The sequence below is a fragment of the Cervus elaphus genome, chromosome 14 (genome assembly GCF_910594005.1).
Source record: "Cervus elaphus chromosome 14, mCerEla1.1, whole genome shotgun sequence".
NCBI lineage: Eukaryota > Metazoa > Chordata > Mammalia > Artiodactyla > Cervidae > Cervus > Cervus elaphus.
In genome coordinates, this window is record NC_057828.1 from 58127036 (window position 1) to 58146174 (window position 19139).

Genomic DNA, 19139 nt, shown 5'->3' on the forward strand with positions numbered 1-19139 from the left:
AGAGTACACACACACACACACACACACACACACACACACACACACACACACACACACACACACACACACACACACACACACACACACACACACACACACACACACACACACACACACACACACACACACACACACACACACACACACACACACACACACACACACACACACACACACACACACTCTCTTCCCTCAGCCCTATCCTGTCCTCCCTAGCCACCACCTCTGCTCCATCCTTGCCTGGAGACCTCAAAATATTATGGAAGACACTCTGGAAAGCATATGGGGTCAATGGGAGGTGGGGGAGATGGTGGGAGACGCCAGAGAACTCTGACTCTGACCTGGCTCTACACCAGCCTTAAGCTTTATCTTTCCTTAGCAGCCCTACGTATGTATGTATGTATGTATGTATATTTTATCAGCCCAATGTATGTATGTATATTTATTTTATCAGACCAACCCTCAAAGTATCAGTATCTTGAAGAAATAGGACATTGAGTGAGAGCATTTTGATAGGGCAAAATGGTCATGATGTGTAGTCCTGCCCCTGCTAGCTGGAAGGCAGGAGAGGGTCCCAGAGATGGGAGTTGGCTTGGAGCAGCCAGAGAAGGGCCTGGAAGTAAGTGCCCTGAGAGGGGTAGGCAGCTCTGCTCCTCAGTAGACAGTCTATGAGGCTCCAGATCCCCAGGCCTGGCTTTGAATAATATGTGGTTTTATTTGTTTATACTCTTGAAGATTTTCATACAAGCTGAATTCTTGGCTAAAAGATAGCTTGGGAACATAGGGGAAGTTCGTGGTGGTATGAGAAGCCAGTTCAAATTCTTACCTGTGACTTAACGTGCGTCCTCAGGAAGCTCATTCAGTCACTTGGGGCCTCAATTTCTTTATCTCCCAAATGGGGGAAATCTGGGAAGAGACACAAGAAAGTGATAGCATGGTTCACCACTGCAGAAGGGCAGCGGGCATGGGGCTGGGAGGGAGGCAGGCTACTGATACAGTTCTGAAGGCCTGACTGTACGCAGGCACTTTCCAAAGTCAACCACCAACTGGAAGTGGGCACCTGCCTGGTCCTTGTGTCAGAGCAGCAGGGCGTGTGAATGTGCACCTCGGCTGTCAGGAACTGCACAAGTTCTTAAGAGTCACGACTGGCGTTACTCCGGGCCGATGTAGGGACAGGGCAGCAGCCATCATCCCTCAGTTCTGCCAGGTCATCACAGTGGCCTGAGGTTCTTGGAAAACTGGCTGCCATGCTGGGAGGTCTTCCTGCCTCCAACCCCGAATGGGTGGATGGGTGGACCCCATCCAGCCCCTACCCCAACCAGTGAGGCTCCTCTTTCCCCTCGCAGTGCCACGGTGCTAGGCAGCCTGGATCCTCTGTGTGCCCAAATGACCCCAGATTTCCAAGGGCTGGTCAAGCATGTCCACCCTGCCAGGCAGGTTCTGATAAGCACATTCCATCCTTCGCAGGAAGCAAGAGGCGGTGGGGCCAGGCTGCTTGGTGTGAGCAGAAGGAGCAGAAACTGCAGGGGTGGCTGCCCTCTGACTGACCGCCGGTGGCGGGGGCGCGGGTTAGGGAGGTTTGTATAGAACATGTGAGAGCCTCCCCGAAGTTGTTTACTGGGTCACTAAAATAAAAACAATTCTCAAGCATCCTGTTGTTGATCCATGAGGAGGCTAATAGTACTAATAGTGATGATTTGCATCAATGAAATATGCCATTCCAATTATTTTTCTGGTAGTTGCATATGGATTTCATTCTAAGAAATGTTAGTTAAGTATCTGCTGTGTGATCAACATGGTGCTGAGGGGGAAAAGAGAACTGTATGATCTGGTTCCCAGCCTAGGATTTCTTTTTTTAAAAAAAAACCTTTTTATTTTGTATTGGGGTATAGCCAATTAACAGCTGTGATCGTTTCAGGTGAATAGCACAGCGACTCAGACATACATACACATGTCTCTATTCTCTCCCAAACTCCCCTCCCATCCAGGCTGCCACATAACAATGAGCAGAGTTAGAAGAGTTTCTTCATGAGACTTAGAACACAGTAAGTCCTGCCCGGCGACAGTGCAGGTCCCTGAATCCCAAGCCTCAGGTTCCCCATCTCTCAGATGGGAAGGTAATAACTCCACTGACTCCACTCACCATCCAGTGTTGTTGTGAAAGTCAAGTTAAATATGCATGAGAGTCTTTATAAACTGATAATGTGCTTTACAGTTTAGTTTTCAAAAATAATACAAGCTATTAAAGGCTAAGATAAATATCAGGAAGTGCCAAAATGCATGCACAGTTAGAAAGGAGAGTGATGGCTGTTGGCTTAGGTTTTAAGGGAGAGGCAACCTGGAGGAGATGGAGGTTGTGCGGGGCTCCTATACTGGGCGTGATCACATCGAGGGTTGGACTTCAAGTGAGAGAAGGGAAGCTAGGCTGAGCTGAATAAGATGGGAAAGCAAGAGCTGGGGTCCAGAGGCCAGCACGTACAGAGTTTGGGACTGGGAAGGCAGTGAAGAAACCTCCTGAGGAAGGTGGGTGAGATTTCAGGGGGCTTGGAAGGCTCAGCATAGGTTTGGTGTAACAACAAAGTCCTGAATGTTGGTGAGCAGGAGAGATGCAGCAGTGTCAATGTTTCATTCTCTTACCTGATCCCTCTGGTAATTCAAAGTATGCCTTGGCCAGAGCAGGATTAAGGGCCACCCTGGGCTCATGGACTGCTGCTGCTGCTAAGTTGCTTCAACTATGTCCGACTCTGTGTAACCCCATAGACGGCAGCCCACCAGGCTCTGCCGTCCCTGGGATTTTCCAGGCAAGAACACTGGAGTGGGTTGCCATTTCCTTCTCCAATGCATGAAAGTGAAAAGTGAAAGGGAAGTTGCTCAGTTGTGTCTGACTCTTAGCGACCCATGGACTGCAGTCTACCAGGCTCCTCCGTCCATGGAATTTTCCAGGCAAGAGTACTGGAGTGGGATGCCATTGCCTTCTCCAGGGCTCATGGGTAGTCTGACCTAACCAGCCAGGCTTGGTAATCACAAATATTACAATTAAAAAAAAAAACAAAACACTTTTATTAATAGCGTACTTTCTCCCTTAGACAAAATCCGATTATGAACTGAAATGAAATATCACCAAACCAATCAGAAAAAAACTGTGATTTATTTCCTGATCCCTTGGGAAGGGAGGCGGTAACCATGGTGCAATCACTTCTCCAGTCTTAAAACTGATGCCTGAATGGGTTTGAATTTATTTATGACTGGGGAAAGTACTAGCAACGACCCTGCACTTATAACTCATTTTAATTTTTTAACAGCTTCTCTTCTGCAAACATTTCTTCATTAAATCCACTGTAATGTGAGAAGGGAAGGGATTTCTTGCCCTATTTCACAGATGAATAAACTAAAGAACAGAAATGGGTGTTCAAAATTTGTTTAAAATTGCTAAGCTGGTCAGTGGCCAAGGGCAGACCAGGTTCTAGTTTTTCCATTTCCCAGCGTGATACTCTCCTTATTGTATTAACTCCCAAAAAGCTACAGGAGAGGAACCAACAATGGCAACCAGTCAGTCTTCCAGTTTATAAAACCCTCCATTTCTCAGACTCCCTGAGATATGTGGTCCTTCCTGCTTTGGGGCCTCGAGAGCTTCTTTATCTCAAATGCCCCCAACTCTCCCCCAATCCCACCTCAACCAGTACTCTGCAATCTCCTGGTCTCTATGCATTTAGTCTCAGCTAAAATAGCACCCCCTTGGGAAACCTTCCACGACCTCATTAGAGCCTCTGTCCTGTACCCCGACACTGTCTCTATACCGTCACCACAGCCTATGACCCACTTTAGAGTCACTGTTTATTTAATCATCTTGCTTCCTTTCTAGACAGAATGTACTCCCACCTGTTCTGTTCTTGGAAAAATATTTGATGGGACATGTTTGTTCTTGGAAAATATTTGCACCTGTTTTGTTCTTGGAAAATACTTGTTGAATTAGTGAATGACCATATTTATAGATGAGGAAACTGAGGTTCACTGCAATGAGTTGCCCAAGGTCTCACAGCCAATCATGGCAGATGTGGCAGCTCTTCTGCCCCTAAATATCCAGGGCTCATTCCACTATGCCACACTGGTTTATGGGTTCGTACCCAGCATTGTGGCCACACAGAAGATACTCAGGAAAAGAAAAAAAAATCTACCAATTGGAATTTCAGTATTCTGGGTTTGGAGAATTCATTCAGCCTGGGCTCAGAATGTGCTCAGATGCCAGATAGCCAGGGGGCATTCCAGACTGCAGGCACACTCTGCAGGCCTCTTTCCGTGACTGGATACTTTTGAATCTCCAGTGAGGCTGTCAGTGCCAAGAAACAGAAATGACAGCAGTGAGACCTGCCTTCCAAAGATCGCTGGCCTCAAATGGATATGGGCCTTTGCCTCACAGGGTGCCATATTGAATATTATAATTATATCACATGAGAGTGAGGCTATTGCCATGCTTTTGGAAAGCCCTGGTTGGCTGTGTTCCTGACACATTTTGCTGTCATGAATTGCTAACATTCCATTTGGTAATTCTCAGACGCCAAGTCAATTGAGTAGCGAGAGTGTGTGTTGCATTCAGTGTCTCGGTACCTCACTGGTATTACTGCAAAAAGTTCTTGTTTTTTTTCCTCAGAAAGAGGAACTCCTTTGGCTGGCTTTTTTCTTCCTTCCCTGAGCCTGGGTTGTTGACACAATTGAGTCCAAGGAGGCCAAGGAACTGCCCTTTCCCCTCTCTACAACACACAGTTCAATACAATGCACTTCCGTTGAGAACCTACTGTGCGCACAAGGAGCTTCTTTTCTGTAAGGCTCTCCCAGCTAATGCTGCCTAACAAGATGTGAAACTTGCTGCCAGCCACCTGGGTAAGGGATTCCAAACTAAAGACACAGACTGTGAATCAAGGGATTTATTTTTCGCTTGGGAAATGGATGAGCACAGGGGAACAGTGAAGCATGACTAGTTACATGTCCCAAGGGAAATGCAAGCAAATGGTTATGGGAGCAGCACGAAGGAAGCTGTTCATTCCAATGAGGGAATCTAGGCAAGGCTTCGAGGAGGGTGGGATTTGAAATGGCACCTGCCGGGAGAATGGGATGATTAAATGCAGTGAGGATGAGAATGAAGGGATTCCAGGCTGTTCAAGAAAGCACAGCTGGCTCAGAGAAAGAAGCCAATCAAGGTGGCCCAGGCACTGGGCCCAGATCTGGAGAGTTTGAATCTGCCATTGTTACCATGGCAACAAACAGCTCACTCTCCCAGCCAGCTGCTCTAATCCATGGTATTCCAGGCAACAGCTTGGCCCAAGGTGAGGGTTCCTAAAGGCTGTGGCCTGAGAAGAGATGCTACTGGGAGACTTGCTCTCCCTCCTCACCTCCTTCCTTATTCTGACTTGAATGTCCAAGGACAGAGCAGGAGTAACAAGATGATGCCCTGGGCCAAGGACCTACCCAGGGGTTGTTTTTCATGTTTAACCGTGAAAGCAGATTATTGCGTGAGAAAATCTGAGTGGCTAGTCAGTTTTCTGCCTCCTTCCCTCTCAACTCCAAACATGCTTTATTCCTTTGTATATTCTTAAATGTGTGATAATCCCGAATTCCAATCTGGGGCCATGAGGGTAACCAAAGCCAGTTCCAACTGGCCCAAGATCAAAGAGATTGCTCCAAATGGCAACCCACTCCATTATTCTTGCTGGGAAATCCCATGGAGCCTGTTGGGCTACAGTCCATGGGGTCGAAGAGTTGGACACGACTGAGCAATTAAACAACAACAACTCTTTCACACACACACACACACACACACACACAGACACTCAGTTAGCCTACCCATGTAATAGTACTATTAACATTTATCCCAAGGTTGGTGGAAACCAAATGAGTTTTTTGTGTAAGAAGGGCAACTCGAAATCACAGGCTGCAAGCTGGAAGCCTGTAAGGTAGATGTGATCAGTGAAAAGAGGTTGGTTGAGGCACAGCTTCCAGCGAGTCCTGTAGGGATTCCCACACTACCTGTGTTACTCTCTCAGGTGGACTAGCTTGGGTCAAAGGCTGCTTGCCCTCCTCCATTCACTAGCTGTCCAACCTAGGATAGTCTCTCTACCCCTCTGTCCCTCAGCTATAAAATAATAATCAGAATAGACCCTCTGCCATTGAATTGTTATGGAAATCAGATGAGTTGAATCATCTTTGTCATGTGGTTAAAGCAGCACCTGGCCCACATTCCATACATGTTAGTTTTATCTGTCAGGCCCCATGGGTGTTGAGCTTGTGACCCCTGCTGTAATCCAGCAGTGGGGAGTTCAAGGATGCAGTAGGGACCACAGTGATTGATGACTCCCATGTGTAGTATGGCAAGATGCCTTTGGGTGTCCCAGGCAGAGCCCACGAGGAAGGCTCTGGCCTATAAAACTAGAGCAAACTCTGACCTATGTGTACTGAACAGCCCTCAGCAGACAGGGTAAGAGAAAGGATAATTTAGTGACCTGGGGACTTTTTCTGGAATCACGGTTACAAAGAGATCATCACAATTGAACGTTTCTGTCCATCTCTCCTACCTACCTCCCTGACAATGCATGTAAGATACTGTGGGATACTTATGTAGTCTTCCTATTGTATACTTGTGGTACAGATGCTGTTCGTATCTGCTTTTCCACTTGATTGTAGACTATTTGAGAGCTTTCTCCTCTAGGAATCCCCCCATGCCTACTTCAGTGTTGGCAAATAGTAGATGCTTAATAAATGCTTGTCCATTGGTTAGTGAACCGACTGAGTGGTTATGGGATGGGAGAGTTGAGAGTGTCTGTGAGGGGCTGTGTGTTACCTCCTCCAGGTCAGGGTGCCCACAGTCATCCCTGGGAACCTGAGCCCTTATATCTCCACAAGCTTTGCAGTGGCCTCTGCATGGCCAGGTCCCAGGTGCTATAACAGGGTAGGGCTACAGCAGTGGAGGGGACCAGGACTGGGGCCTGTGCAGAACAAGAAGGCCTTGCTTTCACAGTTGGGGTTAGGTACCCAGAGTAGCAGCTTATGACTTAGGTAAGTTGGTCAGAGCCTGGAGAACCAGCCAAGCAGGGTGAAGCAGATGTTGGGGATGCCACGAGTGGCACAGTCCAGAGCCTGGGTGGTGGGCAAAGAAACGGTGGCACCTGCAAGCAGAGATCCCAGGACAGGCTCTAATTCCGGTGGCGGGGGTGGTGGGGAAGGCTGTTTCTTCCACCTCTAGATGAGGGGGCATGACTGCGGCTGGGCTGGGCAGCTTCCTAGGAATAGGCAGTAGGCCTCTGCAGGTGGGACCTGTGCCTGGTTTTGGTTTTTAAATTCCCCCACGGCCTCCAGGATAGTGTCCAGCAGACACAAAGACACTTAAGAAATGTGATGAGAAAAAAATGAAGCCAGAGGGACTTCCTGGTGGTCCAGTGGTTAAGAAATCTGCCTGCCAGTGCAGGGGACACAGGATCGATCCCTAGTCTGGGAAGATCTGGTCCAGGGCAACTAAGCCCATGCATCACAACTACTGAGCCCATGCCCTAGAGCCTATGAGCTGCAACTACTGAAGTCTGTGCACTTGGAGCCCAGGCTCCACAGCAAAAGAAGCCACAGCAATGAGAAGTTCACACACTGCAATGAAGAATAGCCTCTTCTCACCACCACAAGAGAAAGCCCGTACACCAACGAAGACCCAGCGCGACCCAGCATAAGTAAGGTGCAGCCAGAGCCAGGCTGGGACAGCTTCTGCCTTCTAAAGCAAGGCCAGCAGGGCTCTCTTTTTGTAGAGAGGAGCTGAATGTGAACCAGGGAAGGTAAGTGATGGCCGAATCTCACCGAAAACCCCTGGGAAAGAGGAGTGAGAATTATCCCCTGGGGAGAATCGAGATCTTTCCACCAGGCTGCTGCTTCTTGTCCCTGCAGGCCGAGGTGAACTGCCTCAGATATGGGATAGCCATGAGCTTGGAAGTCTTGATGCAACAACTCAACCCTGAGATGAAGTGGAGAACTTAGAGTTTCGGAAAAGTGGTTTAGCAGTTCATTCCGTGTCTGCTCCAGGACCCCAGGCACTTCTACAGACTCCTCACCTGGGCAAGGGGAGGTATCTTCACAGCCTCACCCCTCTCCCCACCCCGCTCCCTGCCTTCTCTTGTCTCCTCATGTTTTCAGACTGAGAGAACAAAGTTGTTCTAGGCCTTTCCTCATTTCCTTTCCCTCATACCTGGGCCACAGCTGCTTATTTACTTATTTATTTTTGGCTGTGCTGGGTCTTCGTTGCTGCTCAGCCTGTTCTCTAGTTGTGGCAAGTGGGGACCGCTCTCTGGTGGCGGTGTGTGGGCTTCTCACTGTGGTGGCTTCTCATGTCGTGGAGCACAGGCTCTAGAGCTCAGGCTAAGTAGTTGTGGTTCACAGGCTTAGTTGCCCTGCAGAATGTGGCATCTTTCCATACTGGGGATGGAAGCCGTGTCTTCTGCATGGGCAGGTGGATTCTTTACCACTGAGCCACCAGGGACGCCCCAGCTGTTTTAGGAAAGCAAAGGAGTTGAGTCTCAGGCATTGCAGTCCTGTAGCAGTATGACAGGGCCTGGAAGTTCCATCTGCAGAAGCACATGTGTTTATTCAGTTCAGTTCAGTTCAGTCGCTCAGTCGTGTCCGACTCTGCGACCCCATGAGTTGCAGCACGCCAGGCCTCCCTGTCCATCACCAACTCCTGGAGTTTACTCAGACTCATGCCCATCGAGTCAGTGATGCCATCCAGCCATCTTATCCTCTGTCGTCCCCTTCTCCTCCTGCCCCCATGCCCTCCCAGCATCAGGGTCTTTTCCAATGAGTCAACTCTTTGTATGAGGTGGCCAAAGTATTGGAGTTTCAGCTTCAGCATCAGTTTGTCCAATGAACACCCAGGACTGATCTCCTTTAGGATAGACATGTGTTTATTAACGTATGTTTAATGAGCAGCTACTGCATGCCAGACACTGGGCACAAGGAATGATGACCTGGTGGTGCCAAAGGAGGATGGGGGAGGGTCCAGCCTCACTAAGTGGCACAAAAGCTCATTTATTTATAAATGAAATAATAACAGGAACTTAGATTTTGTCTCCTCTGGTAAGTCTGTCACCTAAGAGCTGGGCTAAGTGTACTTCTTCACTATTGTCACACCTATAAAAGCACTGGTCACACTATTATAACTGCGTCTTTATCCATCTGCCAAAGTGGACCGTAACAGAACAGCTTCTGATTCATCATTGGTGGCAGTTGCAGTTTCTTTGTAGGAGAGGCTTATCAATAACACTCTGGAGCCAGAGGAAGAGAACTTAACTCTTGGTAGAGACTTCAGTTTTCCTCCTATGGCAGATAGGTATCATAGTTGAACTACGAGGGTTAAATGAGAGCAAGGGTATGACTTTCTTAATGCAATGCGTGGCACATCAACAGTCCTCCAGAAATACTGCTGGTGTTACCTATTGCCTACTACTTAACTGCACCAAGAAGGATTTGTAGTTTACCCAAATATTTTCTTTATTTATCATTTATTTATTTTTTGACTCTGCTGGGTTTTCACTGCTGCGTGTGGGCTTTCTCTAGTTGCAGAGAGTGGGGGCTACCCTCTAGCTGTGGTGCACAGGCTTCTCACTGCAGCAGTTTCTCCTGTTGCAGAGCACAGGCTCTGGGCATATGGGCTTCAGTACTTGTGGCACAGCGGCTCATTAGCTGTGGCTCATGGGCCCTAGAATGTACAGACCGCTACAGTTGTGTGTGTGGGCTCAGCAGTTGCAGTGCGTGGGCCCTAGAGCACAGGCTCAGGAGTTGTGGTGCACAGGCTTAGCTGCTCTGCGGCATGTGGGATCTTCCTGGACTTGGAATCGTACCTACGTCTCTTGCATTGGCAGGTGGATTCTTATTCACTGCACCACCAGGGAAGTCCCCCAAATATTTTCTATCTCAAGCATCCAAATAACTCCACATCTCTAGGACAACAAGAAGCAGAGTTTAGTATCTTTCCTTAAAGGATAAGCTCAAAGACAACAAATAAGGGACCAGGCGTGGGAAAGCATGTCACTTCATATGCCTCTTATCCTCAAGAAAGGAAGTGAACTTACATCTGCTGATTAAAATGTTGGAGAATACAGTTTGATGGTTCCTCAAAAAGTTACACATAGAGTTACCCTATGATCTAAAAATTCTACTCCTAGGTATCTACCCAGAACAATTGAAAATAGGTACTCAAACAAATCCTTGTACTTACATGTTCATAACAGCACTGTTCACAATAGCCAAAAGGTAGAAACAACCCAAGCATCTATCAACAGATGAACAGTTAAACAAATTATAGTAAATCACAGAATGAATAATTATTCAGCCACAAAAAGCACGAAACACCAGTAAAGGCTAAAACGTGAATGAACCTTGAAAGCATTAAGCTAAATGAAAGAAGCCAGATACAAAAGGGCATACATTTATAGGAAATATCAGAATAGATAAATCCATAAATGCAGATTGCCTGGAGCTGGGAAAAGGGAACAATAAGGGGTAACTGCTTAATGGATCTGGGGGTTTATTTTGCAATGATGAAAATATTTTAGAACTAGAGGTGGTGATACTATTTATACAACATTGTGAATGTACTATGGGCTTCCCTTGTGGCTCAGATGGTAAAGAATCCTCCAGCAATGCAGGAGACCCAGGTTCAATCCCTGGGTCAGGAAGATCCCCTGGAGAAGGAAATGGCAACCTACTCCAGTATTCTTGCCAGGAAAATTCCATGGACAGTGGAGCCTGCTGGGCTACAGTCCATGGGATCACAAGAGTCAGACACGACTGAGCAACTAAAACTTTCAATCAATCCCTTTTGTGAATGTACTAAATGCCACTGAATTGTTCACATTAAAATGATTAATTTTCTGTAATGTGAATTTCACTTCCATAAAAAATATGGGAGGAGATAATACAAAATTTCTTGAAAGCTGATAGATGATAAATGGAAAACAATGGTACAGTTTCCATTATTAAGTTTTAAGAAGTATAACATTGTTGATTTGATTATCTTTTTAGTGTGTATTTATTCATTCCCTCCAGTACCAAATACTGAATGACCACATACCTCAGTGGTTGAAGTATTCCTTCTTGAATGAATAATATTTATTTTTAAAACATCTGAAGACTTATTCCTGGAAAATGTCAGTCAGGAGCATCAGACCTTCTTCCCCATGTGTCACATGCCCTGTGACTGGGTCCCTTCCTCTTGTCCCAGACAGGGTGGGGGAAATGCAGTATTTCTATCTGAACATCTCAGATATTCTTTCCACACCTCGCTGTGGAAACCTGTGCCATCTATCCACTGAAAACACAGTAAAAATCAGCTCTTTCTTTAGAGGGGTCAATAATATCTCCATGCAAAACTACACGAACACAGTAGTTGGAAAGCAGTGAGTGTCCTAAGGCACCCGGTACATCATTGCTTTTCTCTTGAGCCAGAGAAGGCGTTGGGCCAAACATCCTGCAGGGAAGGGTCTGAGTTTCTCTTCTGGAAACCAGGAGCACTCTGAGCAAGCAGGTCATGTCTGGGTGGTGTGCTGCGTCTGTGTGCTCCCCTCTCCCTGGGAGGCCTCATTATGGGATAGGGTGGGTCACCCACGTAATGAGTCTGGAGGTTTTCATCTAGGCCATGGCCATCACTGCGCTGGCAACTGCCGCTGGGCAGACTGTGGGCCTTGGGCAGGAGATGTTTCAGGTCAGACTGGAAGGTGGAGTGAGGGAGGGGAGGGTGGGAGCCATCAGTCAGGAATCAGAAAGGAGCCTGACAGATGGGGTGCGTCTGCAGGGCTGGCCCTGACAGTGGCATGTTCTCTTCCAGCCCCACTGCTTCTCCCCAGCAGAACAGAAACAACCATGAAATGCTGGATGTGCTGGTAGAGCAGCCTGGTGGGGGTGGTGGGAGGGAGCAGCGGCTGTCACTTTTGTGTGCCTCAAAGTCTTAGCACCATGATTCAACCAATAGCTATGGAGAGCCTAGCATGGACACTGCAGACCTAAGTCACTGTGACCCCAGCGTTAGTTCCTGGGGGATTTTGGGCCAGTGTGCCTGAGAGGCTCCTGGGGCCCTGAGCTGCTGTGGAGTCTTTACAGCAGAGGGGCTTTTGAAAGCTGGTGCTTTGACCCTTTGGTGGAGTTGCAGAGGGACCTAGGATTAGAAATTTTGAAAAGACGCAGCCTCAGGATCTCAGAGGCTCCAGGCTCATGTGCAGCTTTCCTCTTTTCTTATTTAAGGTGGCCACAGTCACATCTCATTTAGGTTAAGACCCAGCATGTGCACTGCATGCCATTCTGCTCCCATGACGCTAAAGCTAATTGAATGTCCCAGTTTCCCCTGCCTATTTCTCCGCCCCCAAACCCTTGCCTCCACACCCATCTCTAAACCTATGTACCCCCAACTTTTGTCCTGAAAAGGACAATAGAAGACTAAAAGTATTAATATTATTATGTACAACTATCCATGTTGCTGAGGGCTTCCCTGGTGACTCAGCTGGTGAAAAATCTGCTGGTGCAATGTGGGAAACCTGAGTTCAATCCCTGGGTTGGGAAGATCCCCTGGAGAAGGGAAAGGCTCCCCACTCCAGTATTCTGGCCTGGAGAATTCCATGAACTGTATAGTCCACGTGGTCACAAAGAATTGGACACGACTGAGCGATTTTATATCCTTATTGCTATTAAATTTTCCCCCTCTCTCCTGCCAATTGTCTTTTCTACCTTGCCTGGAAAACTAAACGAAGTTGTGGATGGGCTTTCCTTAAGGTTATCCAGCTTGAAATCAGGGTCATATTTAAGACGAATAAAAGTCTGCTGAAAAACATCCCAAGAGGAACGAGTTACAGACAGTTGAGAGCAAGGCTTGCTCTTTGTTAAAAAGAGAGAGACGGTTGAGAGTCTGCAATGACTTACAAATCTTCAGGTCTGATCAAGAAACATGGCTGTGATTAGGTTTCCTTTCATTTCTTAGCAACAAATTCCATGGAGCAGTTTGCTTACAAGCGTGGGAGGAAGCCTCTTCCCAGGGCCAGGATTCGGGTCGGAACTGCCACAGTCCCTTGGGAGTTACCCTCAGAAAGGAATCCTGTGTTTGGGTGGAGTTTGTTTGGGAGCTCAGCTACGCTCGCCTGGTCTCCCACGCACATCCCCAGGTGGTGCTCTGTTCAGATGGCTCAGGCTGATGCGGGGGACATGTCAGAAACCTGAGCTGCTCGGTAGCCCTGGGCATTGTCTATCCAAAACTGTGCTGCAGATTTTCCTCCCAGTGCTTAGAGAGGGAGAAAGTCTGTCTGCCACTGTTGTGTCTCTTCTGTGCCTGTGATGAGTCTCATGAGTTCCTGTGATTCACTTACAGCCTTTCCACTGAACAGTGAGTTGACTATCATTTTGACGTGTAATGATGACCCAAAAATGAAATACCCATGTGTATTTCCAGACCCACTTGTCTGGAAATAGTCTTCATGACAAGTTTCATGAAACACTAATAAATAGGTTTTAGTAATTCAAAAAGACATATGTACCCCAATGTTTATTGGAGCACTATATATAATAGCCAGGACATGGAAGGAACCTAGATGTTCATCAACAGAGGAAGGGATAATGAAGCTGTTGTACATATATACAATGGAATATTACTCAGACATAAAAAGGAGTGAATGTGAGTCAGTTGAATTGAGGTGGATGAACTTAGAGTCTGTTATACAGAGTGAAGTAAGTCAGAAAGAAAAAAACAAATATCGTCTATTAAGGCATGTATATGGAATCTAGAAAAATGGTACTGATGGGCCTATTTACAGGGCAAGGATAGAGATACAGACGTAGAGAACAGACTTGTGGACACAGTGGGGGAAGGAGAGGGTGGGATGCATTGAGAGTAACACTGACATATATACACTACCATGTGTAAAACAGATCCAGGAAACTGCTATGTAACACAGGGAGCTCAACCTGGGACCTGTGTGAGGGATGGGGTGGGGTGGGTGGGACAGAGGCTCAAGAAGGAGGGGATATACACTTAGGGCTGATTTGCATTGTCGTATGGCAGAACCCAACACAACGTTGCAAAGCAGTTATCCTCTAATTTAAAAAAAAGGTTAAGAAAACAAAACAAAACAAACCCCCAGAAAACCAGATTTTAGTTCATTAAGGCAGCTAGTATTGTATCCCTTCTCAAGGGACTCTCTGGGAATTAAGAACAGTTTGAGGCTTGACACTGATGAAGCAGAAGGCTTGGGTGTGGCAGAGAGACTGCCATAGAGGAGTGTGTGTGTGTGTGTGTGTGTGTGTGTGTGTGCGCACGCGCGCTAGGTCGCTTCAGATGTCCAACTCTGTGAGACCCAGGCAAGAATGCTGGAGTGGGGTGCCATGCTCTCCTCCAGGGGGTCTTCCTGACCCAGGGATTAAACCCGCATCTCTTATGTCTAACCTGCATTGGCAGGTGGGTTTGTTACCACTAGCACCACCTGAGAAGTCCCTTAAAGGAGGGGCTGCTCCTGGTTACCCCCTGGGTTACCCCCCAGGGGCCACTGTGGGGAAGATGCAGCCTTTAAATACAGTCTTTCCACTTCTCCCCTCTGCCAGCCTCTCAGTGCCTGCCTGTGCCCCCGTGTGTGAGGCACAGAAGGTCCAGGTGGTAGAAACCCCAGGGAGTGTTCGCTGTTCGAGGACTTGGATATTGGTTCCCCCATTAACCAGCTGTTGACCCCAGCACACACTTCCCTCTCTGAGCCTTAGTTTGCTCATCTGTGAAGTGAGGGGGAGGGGCTGGCTCATCTCTAAAGTGTTTTTCCATTTGAAGTCTCTGAGTCTGTGGTTACTTCCTTTTCTTCATTCAACAACCAGCCCCTATCAGAAGTCTGTTTATTTGAAAGTTCTAATGTTGGCCTAAAACTTGAGCTTCACTAGGTTGGAATATGTTAGGCTTTTCTGGCTGGGAGACAGGAAAACCACAGAGACATCTAAGCCATTGAAAGATGCTCGGATTCAGGACTACTGCTGGTTCAACTAGCACACTGATGAGGATTACAGAAAAAAAAGTGTCCCCTTTGGGTGGCCTCAGCTGCAAATGGGGTTGGTCTGTGGCTTAGTAAGTGGAATCCTGGCTGCTTTATCCCTGTGAGCTCCCAGGAGCTCCTGGTCAGTATACAATCTGCATTCGCTTTAGGAGACCATTCACTTCTTTGATCTTTGATCACATTAAGTAAGGAGTAAAAAGCGAAGCAGATACCCGTCATTGCTCTGACGGAAGGAGACGTCTATAATTACAGCCTTCAAATATTATATGCAGTTAAAAAGCTGCACGTCTGGACCTACGATGCTGCCCAAATCCTACACTTACATAGCCCATCTGATTTGGTGACTTCAAGGGGAAAGATTAGTAATAATAATAAAACCCCCTTACATTTTTATAGAACTGTACAATTTATATAGCACATTAAATGTACTTTCTTTTTCAATTTGATTCTGATTCTAACCATTGCCCTGGTGAGACATAATTATCCCCATTTTAAATGTAAAGGAAATGAAGCTGAGAGATTCAAAGACTTGTGCAAGGGCAGCTAATAAGTGGTCAAGGCAAGAATTGAACCCATGTCTGTCTAGTTCCAAGTTCAAGGTGATTTTTTCTTCCCTACCAGGTCACATAAAATCCTGATCTGGGCATTGGCAGCCAGACCTAAAGGACCACTCTACAGAGGTTTAGAATTCATCTGAGGAAGTTGTCCTTCTTGTTTTAATGAAGGTAGGACTCTCCCACACAGATGCCATGCCTTGACTTGGGGTATGAGTTCTGGGGAGATCTGCAGATCTTACAATTCAACTAAAGTATTCACTTCTCATGTTGGGGAGTAATTCCTGGGGATTTGCTTATTGGTTAAATGCATCCTCACCACCTGTGTGTCGTTAACCCAGGGTTCTCACCAACATTTTAGGTATCATCCTGCAAGACAGCTGGGGGAAACCATGGGCGTCTCATGGGAGTCATATGGAAGTCAGTATGTGATATGAAAATAAGATCTGTAGGCCATTACTGACCAATCCAAGACCCTTCAGGGTCAAGCGATCTCATTGACAGTGTAATACAGTCCTCTTTAGTTTCCTTCAACACTGCTTTTCTGCACAGCATCTGAGATAGTCGCATTGGAGCAACCTCCACGTCTCCTTGGGTTCCAGACCTGTGTACCCACTACCTCTCATATATCTCCACCCAGTCATCTCCTGAGTACACCCAACTTAAATGTGTCTGAAGTGTTCATCGTTTTCTCCCAAACTCTGCTTCCTAAGTCCACTCCTCCTCCAGTTCATGTGGTTTTCATTACAAGCATCACAATGCATCTTCCCATCCCCAGCTCAACACCTTATAATCCTCCATTCCATTCATTCCTCCTAAGCCACATTCACTTGGTCTCCAGGTACCTCTGACTCTACTTCCTAAATTACCAAAAGTCCAAACCCCTTTTCTCAGTTCCCTCTGCTGTTCTCTTAGCTGAGGTCCTCCTTATCTCTGTTCCTTATCTCTCCAACCCGGCTTCCATCTGGCCATTAGTTCTCTCTCCAAACACAGATCTGACCATACTCTTTCCCTGTTTAAAAAATGAATTCCCACTGCCACAGGAAAGAGCTCATCATTCCTTGCATAGTAGTATAATCTGCATTACCTGCAGTTCCCCAGTTAGTATTCAGGGGACAGGGTGGAAAACATCCTTTCTCTATTCCACAGGTTTGTTGTTGTTTAGTCTCTAAGTCATGTCCAACTCTTCTGCGACCCCATGGACTATAGCCTGCCAGGCTCCTCTGTCCATGGGATTTCCCAGTTGAGAATACTGGGGTGGGTTGCCATTTCCTTCTCCAGGGGATCTTCCTGACTCAGGGAGTGAACCCCTGTCTCCCGCATTGGCAAGCGCATTCTTCACCACTGGGCTACCAGGGAGGGGCTTCCCGGGTGGCGCTAACGGTAAAGAACCCACCTAACAAGGAGACGTGAGAGATGCAGGTTCGATCTCTGGGTTAGGAAGATCCCCTGCAGTAGGAAATGGCAACCCACTCCAGGAGCCTGGTGGGCTACAGTCCATGGGGTTGTAAAGAGTCAAAGCAACTTAGCATGTACATACACACATGCATGAGCCACCAGGGAAGCCCATTCCATGGGTTAAATGTTAACAAAGTTTGAAGGCTGGAGAAACATTTGGCTTTCAATGCATTTTTTTCTTAAAATTATATCCGGACTGGGGATGGGGAGCCAGAATCTCAGATAAAATGAAAGACTTGATCAGATTTTTCAATACATCTGCCTCCCCAGCCTGGCACTGGGCAACAGGTAGACACATCAGGCCAGGAGGTTGACGGTGACATCCTTGCTGAATTCTCTAGGCGGAACTTGGAAACCATTTGTACCGAGGTTAGGAACAACCTAGCATCAGTGCCATCCTCAAGTCCTGCTCCATATAAATCAAGGCTCTTCCCTTACCCAGCGGGACTTCAGAATGAGGGTCCCTTCAGATTACCTTCAGGTTCTTATGCACTTGAATTGAGTGAATTAAATGCAACAGCTTTGGGAGAAAAGTGCTTCTCAGACGCTCAAGGGTAACACCCTTCCTCATTCAACAGAATTCTTGCAGCAAGTGGACTGCCAGTGTTCTCTGAGAAATTAAAGCCGTGCCTGTCTGCTTCGGTTTCCCTTTCGGTTGGGCAAGACTGGTGCTCCCACAAGCTAATGTCTATAGTTTATTTAACTCTATTACATAATGTATTCCTGTGAAGTTATTCAAAACACTAGGGAAACAGGTCTCATTGTGTCCTCCATTCTACCGTCACGTGGGGGGAGGGAAGTAGGAGTGGGACCCTTGAGAGAGGCAGAGAAGTTAGGCAGAAGTCTGGGTCACAGCAAATCCCCTGAGGCTCAGGAAATAGCAGAAAGGCTCCCATTCCAGCCCTGGCTCCAGGCCGTTTTTTCCTTGTGGCCAGTTTCTTAGACCCCTTTTGAAAATTCGGCTTGCCTAGAACAATTTAGAAACCTTGGAGCCTGGAATGCTTTTTGGAGGGTCTCAGGTCTTGACTTGTTCCTACAGCAAATTGAATGTCCCTCTGTCCCTTTCAAGCCGCTCCTGCCGGCAGCTGTTGTCAACTAGAGTCTGAGAACTCCACCCCAGACGCGGCTGGGAACCCATGTGGACTTAGCCCAGAAGCAGATGTAAGGCTGCTGAGAATCCTTGCAAAGCGGGGGGAACGCTGGAAGTGAGGGGCAAGAGGCTGTTTGGAAACGATCTTCAGATTTCACTGATCTCTGGGGTTGGACTCATCCTTCTAGAGGCAAGAGGGAGTGGGAAGTCCCCTTACCAACGGAAGGCACCTTAAAATGTATTTAAACACACACGCACACAGACAACCACACAAACTCTTGAGACTCACCTTTGAGTCCCACCGGAGGCCTTCCTGCAGGCGCGGTCGCCCGGGGATCCGCCGGGTGCCGCCCCAGCGAAGGCGGCCGAGGTGCCGGGTGTCTCCTCGGAAGCCCCTGCCGGTTCCGCGCGGTCCTGGCCCGGAGGGGCGGGTCAGCGGGGGCCGCCCTGCGCCGCGCGTACCTGCCGCCGGTGGCGAGAAAGGCGCCCTCTATGTCCCCTGCCCTCCCGCGGGCGCAGGCTTCGCATTTTTGAGGTTTCACTCCACTTCGTCGTCCTGCCCCTGATGTCAGAGGCTCGACTTCCTGAATCAGACTCGCTGCCCCTCGCGCGTCTTGGGCTCGGCCCACACTCTCCACCCCGGGCCCGGGCCCGCGGAGAACGGGGTGCCCTTGGCCTTGGGCGCACACGGGCCGGGACGCACCCTCCTGCCAGGGCTTCCCGCCGGCTACCCCGTCCCCGCCCCGCCCTTGCGTGTCGTGTCGGTGCCCCGCTGTCCCGGAACACGCCTCCTGCAGGACACAGCCGCTCCCCTGCCTGCCTGCGGAGCCAACCAGTCCCTCAGTGCTTTCAGGGACGCAACAAAGTTCCCAGAGACCTGAGACCTCTCCGGGAGGGAAAGTGGGCTTAAGTGAAAACAGCCCAGCCCTTCCTAATGGAGCAGCCTTCTTGGAGAGGCGGCGGGAGGTGTTGGAGAGGGAGCCCATGGGGGCAGACTGG

General features: G+C 48.0%; 1 protein-coding gene across 5 annotated transcripts in view; it reads right to left on the reverse strand.

The window, feature by feature from the left end:
• Positions 1-18887, reverse strand: part of KIAA0040 (KIAA0040 ortholog) — a 40289-nt gene extending 21402 nt beyond the window's left edge. For 2 of the 5 annotated variants that reach the window (XM_043923388.1, XM_043923390.1), the window contains exons 1-3: positions 18430-18887; positions 10244-10297; positions 827-906 (exon numbers count right to left, since the gene is read on the reverse strand). The gene's annotated coding sequence lies outside the window, so the exon portion shown is untranslated. The remainder of the gene's footprint in view (positions 1-826; positions 907-10243; positions 10298-18429) is intronic. The other 3 variants (XM_043923387.1, XM_043923389.1, XM_043923392.1) reach the window with 2 other exon arrangements.
• Positions 18888-19139: the final 252 nt, after the last annotated feature.